Source organism: Neofelis nebulosa, chromosome 9, assembly GCF_028018385.1.
Source record: "Neofelis nebulosa isolate mNeoNeb1 chromosome 9, mNeoNeb1.pri, whole genome shotgun sequence".
Lineage (NCBI taxonomy): Eukaryota > Metazoa > Chordata > Mammalia > Carnivora > Felidae > Neofelis > Neofelis nebulosa.
Genome location: NC_080790.1, coordinates 129,433,250 through 129,440,548, shown reverse-complemented (window position 1 = coordinate 129,440,548; position 7,299 = coordinate 129,433,250).

Below are 7,299 nucleotides of genomic sequence, written 5' to 3'. Positions count from 1 at the left end.
ATGACAAATGAGAAGCACTGTGCAGACTGTAAATGCTCAATACGACAGGGGTCTTGATGCATTTAGGGCCTACTGTGTGCTAAGCACTGGTCTGGGTTCTGGGAACACAGACGAGCAAAGCAGAAAAAGCCGTGCCCTCGAGCAGCTGACATTCCATCCGGGAAACAGACAGTAAACAGCACATTATCCAAGTTCGGTGACTGATGCTCTGGCAACGAACAAAGCAGAATAAGAGGGGCAGCGGTGGGTGATAAGACACTGTTTCAGATGGAGGAGTCACAGAAGGCTCCTGTGACAAAAGATGTCTGAGGAGGTGAGGGAGGGGGCTGTGTAAGTATCTGGGGGGGGAGTGTTCCAGGCAGAGGGATCAGGCGGTGCAAAGGCCCTGAGGCAGGGTCAAGGTTGGATGCTGGAGGGACAGAGTGGCTGGAGCAGAACAAGCAGAAGGAAAGTGATAGGAAGTGAGGTCAGAGAGGGAGAAATAGTGATAGCATCCAGGGCTCTGATGACTACTGTAGGGAGTTTGGATTTTATTCTAAGCATGAAAAAGAGCCATTGCCAAATTCTGAGCAGAGGAGTGACATGGTCACATTTCAGGGTTTGGTTTTTTTTAATGTTTATTTATCTATTTTTGGAGAGAGAGAGAGAGAAGGAAGAGAGAGAGAGAGAGCATGAGCAGGGTAGGGGCAGAGAGAGAGGGAAAGACAGAGAATCCCAAGCAGGCTCCACAGGGTCAGTGCAAGCCCGACGCGGGGCTCAAACTCGCAAACCGTGAGATCATGACCTGAGCCAAAATCAAGAGTTGGACGCTTAACTGACTGAGCCACCCAGCCGCCCCCACATTTCAGGTTTTAACAGGATGTCTCTGGCTGCTGCATGCGGGTGAGAACAGAAAGAGGGAGACCGGGAAGACTGCCACTGCTGTTGTCCAGACAAGAACGGATAATCTACAGTAGAAGAAGCTTCTAGAATAAAGGAGTTCTACGTCACTGGAAGTGCTCACAGAGTGGCTGGACAACCTGGCAGGCAGACTGCAGATCACAGTCAGGCACTGGCTTGGCAAAGTCCCACCATGATCCCCTACCCTGCCTACCAAGCAGGTGAGAGATTTTGCAGAAAAGTAGGCAAGCACCACTCTGCAGATTCCTTTCCATGTTGCTGGCATCTATGAAGTCAGCAAGGAGGATACACATGTGACACTCCCAGGGAACGGTCATCACGTCTCACCTAGGCCTGGGGTCATGACCTCAATACATTCATGTGGTTAATCATATGTCATCAGCCTCCTCCACTAGAATGTCAGCTCCCCGGAAGCAGGGCCCCTGTTCCCTGCTGAATCTCAGTGCCAAGCAAAGTTCCTGGCACACAGGGACCCAGTAAGTACTGAGTCCGTGAATAACAAACGAGGAAATCTTGCCTTAGCAACAGCAAAAGAAACAGGACCACAAGTTGGCGTTGCAAAAAGACACCACCAGATGGCAGTGTTTCTCAAAAAAGGCCATGCCCCTTTTTTCTGAGCAAAGGAGAAATTCTAGCAAAAAAAGAGGGGTTGGGGGGTGGTTTAAGGTTGCTCACCCAACCCTGGAGACTCCGGTAACATCGTGCCATCTGAGCCTGCTGGAGCCAGACCAAACTTCCCACAGTCCCTTTGGACCCCTGCCCCTACTCCCAACAGGCCCAAGCTCCTGGGGAAATCCTTTCTGAATAATCAAAACCCCACCTTCTTCTCTGAACCCGTTGCCCAGCCCCCTGACTGTCCATCCTCCTCACTGCTTACCACAAGGATTTTTCCGGAATGTAGTTCTAGCTCTAGACTGTTACCTGAAATCTTTTGTGTTTCCTGTCTCCTATTCATTGCAGTGTTCACCGAAGCTCTTTTTTGATGGTGGATCATAGAGACCCCCAAGCCTAGTGACTAAAACTCATAAGTGTTCCTACAACACACCGCAGTCATTCACTCACTCCTCCCATTTAATATCTCAGCACGGTTTTCACTTTGAGTTTCCTGAAATGCATGGTCGCCCACAGCTCAACTTTGGGCAGCTGTCATTTCTGCCCTCCCAGCCTCCTTACCCTCATCTTCTGGTAACACCACCTCAAGTTTTCTTTTGGGGAACCAACCCTCCCCACTCTCCACCCACATGGTTTGAACAGAGTTGACCTCACGCTCTCATTCCTAGGATGGAGTATGTGACCCAGACAGGGCCAACTGCATATTTCTCCTCCCTAAGCTCAGCAATTGACTGGATCTGGAATGAGCCTGTGACCCAGTGGGGCCTAACAGAACCATCCCTAGGATTTTGATTGGAACAGCTGGGAAAAGGATGCTCTCATTTCACGAGGGACACAGTCTGGAGCTGTTGGGTACTACCTCTGCCACCACCTGGTGACAGTATGCCTGAAAATGAGCTAACACAAGCAGAGCTGAGTGGTGGAAAGAATCGTGACGACATCCGTGGAGTCCTGGGATCCAGCCATGCCTGAAGCCAAAATCCGTGGATTGGTTTTCAGTTACCTGGGCCAATAAATTCCCTTGTTCATTTACATAATAGGAATTATGCCACAACCCTAAGAGCATTGGTTAGTACAATGAGGGCTCAAGTGCATAAGTGAGGACATTGATCCTCACAGGGTTGAAGTGGGAATTATTATTTTTTTTAATGTTTTTATTTATTTAATGTTTTTTATTTTTGAGACAGAGACAGAGCATGAGCAGGGGAGGGGCGGAGACAGAGGGAGACACAGAATCCAAAACAGACTTCAGGCTCTGAGCTGTCAGCACAGAGCCCGACGCGGGGCTCGAACTCCCGGACCGCGAGATCGTGACCTGAGCAGAAGTCGGACGCTCAACCCACTGAGCCACCCGGGTGCCCCTGAAGTGGGAATTAAAGAGAATATAGAATAAAGAGAAAATAGACCCCTGGAGGGTCAAGCCTCCCTCGCCAACATGGCTCAGATGCCCCCTCCCTCGAGCAACCATATAATACTGTGGTCTGGAGCCAGCCTGCTGGGGTCCAAATCCCGTATCTGCTGCTTAATACCTGTGCAACTTGGAGCAGGGCACCACCTCTCGGTGCTTCATCTGTAAAATGGACACAACAACCCCATCTATTCTGTAAGGCTGTTATGAGGCTTAAAGGAGACAATTTATTTAAAGCACTTAAAACAGTACCTCCCTGGCACTCGGTATGTACTCAGTAAACGTTAGGGGGTTTTTAATCATCCTCAACATCACTGCCCACTACCATCGATTACTGAAGTTAGTAAATTCGAACTCCTATATATCTCATGAAAAAACACACTCTTCTCTCCTCCCCATCTCTTGCCTCCCTACTGGCCCCCGCATCCCCTCCTGCCCTGCTCCCCAGGGTGGGGGGGGGGTGGGAAAGTGAACCTATCCCTGTTCCATTCAAGCCCTCAGCTCCACCCAGCCCAGACACAGGGGCAGATCCTAGGCCTGCTGCTTTTTTGCTGCCTTCCCAAAAGAACAAAACAAAGAGGACGGCAAAGCTTTGAGGCTCCTGGGCCCATGAGCCCAAGGTCTTTACGCAAAGGAATACGCTAGAGAGCTGATAAAATCCTGTGATTCTGTAGGTGTGGGTCAGACCGTGGGAAAGTGCCATTGATCCCTCTGCCTGGTCCTCTTCCTGAGGCCCCCATTCCTGGGCTGTGGCAGGGGAGCCCCTGTGGCTACAGGGAAAGGAGAGACGTCAGCCCCACACTCTAAATGACCCCATGGCTGCCTGCTCTCTCTGCACGGAAAGCAAAGGAGTACAAAAGTTGTCCCAACACAGTCCTTCAGCAAATTTAATCTGGGGGGGGAGGCTCATTTGCTATGATTTAGGAATATACCATTCCCCAAATTACTTTTCCCTCTCACTGTTGCCCGAATGTCCACCATTAGCCACTCAAACTTGTGGGAAGCTAGCACTAAGAGCTAGAAGACATAGGATTGGATCCAGACACAAATCCCGCCGGGTGGCCTTGGCTGGCCAAAACCCTCTCCCCCAAGCTAAGCTTTCCCCCCTCTACTGAACAGGCACATTATTGTAGGCCAGAACCCCAGAGTGCTGGCAGAAAGTAATCAGATTTGATGAGACACCCAGTGCAGCCCATGGGCACAGAGTACGTAGGTGATGATAAAAGTCAGGTCCCTTCAATTTTGAATTTTTAAAAATCGTCCCCTCTTTTAAATGTAAATTTCCTGAAAGAAGCCCCACTGATGTCTCAGGGTGGAAGAGTCCACCAGCTTTTCTCCCTGACAAAGGAAAGCTGGATCGCATCACTTTACAGGGTGCCACAATTTAGATTTTTGTCTCCAGTGCAGAGTCCTCCCATTACTATCTCAGAAGCAGACCCTGGGGCGCTTGGCTGGTTCAGTCAGTGAAGCATGGGATTCTGGATCTCCAGGTCATGAGTTCAAGTCCCACTTTGGGCTTAGAGCCTACTTTAAAAAACAAAATAAAATAAAAAGGCAGCCCCTAATTTCCAAGCCTAGTGGATATACCACTCTGGCAGGGTCTTTATTAGAGGGCGTGTTGGGATCTTGGTCTGGCGGCCACAGGCCTGTGTTACCTACTTATGGATCAGGTCCCTCTGCCTCCGCTGGCCTACCCAAATTTTAACCTGCTCCCCGCCACACCCGCAGTTCCTCCGCCCTTCCCAGACCACCCAGCCCCGGGTCCCTCCACTCCAAGCTCCCTCCAGGTTTCAGCGCCCCCCTCGGTTTTCATCACCTTCTCCCTGTGCCTTGTGAACTCCCTGCCTGCTCCCGGGCCGCATCCCATCCGTGACCCTCTATCCTTGCCCCATCCAGCGTTGCCAGATAAAATCCGGGACGCCCAGTTAGATTCGAATTTCAGAAAAACAATCTCTTTTTAACATCAATATGGCCCATGCAATATTTAGGATACACTTAGACTGAAAACGATTTTTAATCTAAAATTTGAGTCTAAATGGGCATCCTGTATTTGAATTTGCCAGATCTGGCCACCCTACCCCAGTCCAAGCGCCCTTTCCTCCCTCGCACCCCTCGCACCCCTCGCTGCTTCCCGAGCCCCTCTGACCTCACGCGCCCCCTCCTCTCTCGCAGCCCTGTGTGCCCCGACCCGCCCATTTCCGTTCGGTGCTCTACGCCCCCACCCGTGCCTGGCGAGCGCCCCTCTTCCGCGAGGCACCCCACCCTCGTGCCGCCCCCCTGGACCCGCGCGCGGTCCTTGCGCCCCCACCTCCCAAACAGCCCTTAACTCTCCACGCGTCCTTCTCCATTCGGCCCCCGAGACTCGCGCAACCCTGTCCACGCCGCACGCATCCCGGTCCGCCCGCAGCCGCGCAGCCCGCTCTTCCCTGCTGTGTCCTGCGCGCGGGAGCCGCCCTCGCGCCTTGCTCGCGCGCTTCTCTGCGCCCAGGGCCCCTCCGTGGGCGGCTTCCTTCCTGCCGCCGCCGCACCCCCTTAATCCCGCTCCCCTCCGCGCCCATGGCCCCGCGGGCTCCTCCTGGCGCACCTGGGCGGACCCGCGCGCAGTCCGCGCGGCAGTCCCGCACCGCACCGCACGCCTGGTCGCAGAAGCAGCGCGGGGGCCCGCGGGCGACGCAGGTCGGATCGCGGCCGGGACAGCAGCGGCCCAGGGCCAGAGCGCGCCCGACGGCCCCCGGGCCCGGGACACCCGGGGCCACCACCGTCAGGGCGAGCGCCAGGGGCAGGAGCCGCGTCGCGCTGCGCAAGGCCGTGGCCGGGCTCAGGCTGGGGACCGAACACGGACGCCGGCGGGGACCGACCCCACCCGGCCCGCCCCGGGTCCGACCCGTCCCCAGACCCACCTCCTACCTGTCAAGGAGCTGATGCCCGTCGCCCATTGGTCCGATCCAAACAAAGGTAATAACCTCAACAACTTCGCAAGGGGGCCCCACGGCCCCCAGTTTCCAGGGAGATAGAGGAAGTAGAGGCTCGGTAATAGCCACTAATCATAATTATATCACCAATAATACCAACAATGGCTGTCAATAGTATTAAAAATAGTAGTAGGCGTAGTAATTGCCAGGAAAGCAGCCTGGGAGCCAAGCTGCGTTACCGTACTTTAGGAGTGTCGTCAGGATTGTCCAAACCTGGGTCCCTTGGATGTACCTTTATTTTTTGCTATATCCCTACCAATATTTTTCTTTGAATAGACTCACTTTTAAAACTTAAAATAGTTGTTGTTTTGTTTTGTTTTGTTTTTAACAAAACCATATCACTCAAGAGGATGAGAAGACAAGCTGTAGACTGGAAGAAAAAAATTTGCAAAAGACACATCTGATAAAGAAGAATTATCTGGGGGTGCCTGGATAGCTCAGTCAGTTAAGCCTTGGACTCTCGGTTTCCGCTCAGGTCATGGTCTCATAGGCATGAGATCCAGCCCTGTATTGGGCTCCACCTTGGCCATGGAGCCTGCTTAAGATTCTCTCCCTCTGCCTCTCCCTCTGCCCCTCCTATGCTCACACTGTCTCTCAAAAAATTTTTTTCAACGTTTTTTTTTTTATTTATTTATTTTATTTATTTATTTTTGGGACAGAGAGAGACAGAGCATGAGCAGGGGAGGGGCAGAGAGAGAGGGAGACACAGAATTGGAAACAGGCTCCAGGCTCCGAGCCATCGGCCCAGAGCCTGACGCGGGGCTCGAACTCACGGACCGCGAGATCGTGACCTGGCTGAAGTCGGAGGCTTAACCGACTGCGCCACCCAGGCGCCCCTCAAAAAAAATTTTTTTTTTTTCAACATTTTTTATTTTTATTTTTGGACAGAGAGAGACAGAGCATGAACGGGGGAGGGGCAGAGAGAGAGGGAGACACAGAATCGGAAACAGGCTCCAGGCTCCGAGCCATCGGCCCAGAGCCTGACGCGGGGCTCGAACTCACGGACCGCGAGATCGTGACCTGGCTGAAGTCGGAGGCTTAACCGACTGCGCCACCCAGGCGCCCCTCAAAAAATTTTTTTAATTAAACTAAAAAATAAAATGTAAAAAAGGGTGCAAACATTTAAAATGTTTATCATTTCTTTTTTTTAAAGAAAAGGTAGGGGCGCCTGGGTGGCTCAGTCTGGTAAGCGTCCCACTTCGGCTCAGGTCGAGATCTCGGGTCCTGTCTGTCTCTGTGCTGACAGCTCAGAGCCTGGAGGCTGTTTCAGATTCTGTGTCTCCCTCTCTCTCTGCCCCTCCCCTGTTCACTCGCTCACTCTCTCTCGAAATAAATAAACATTTAAAAAAATTTAAATAAAAAAATAAAAATAAAAATGGGCAAAAGATCTAAACAGACACCCCACAG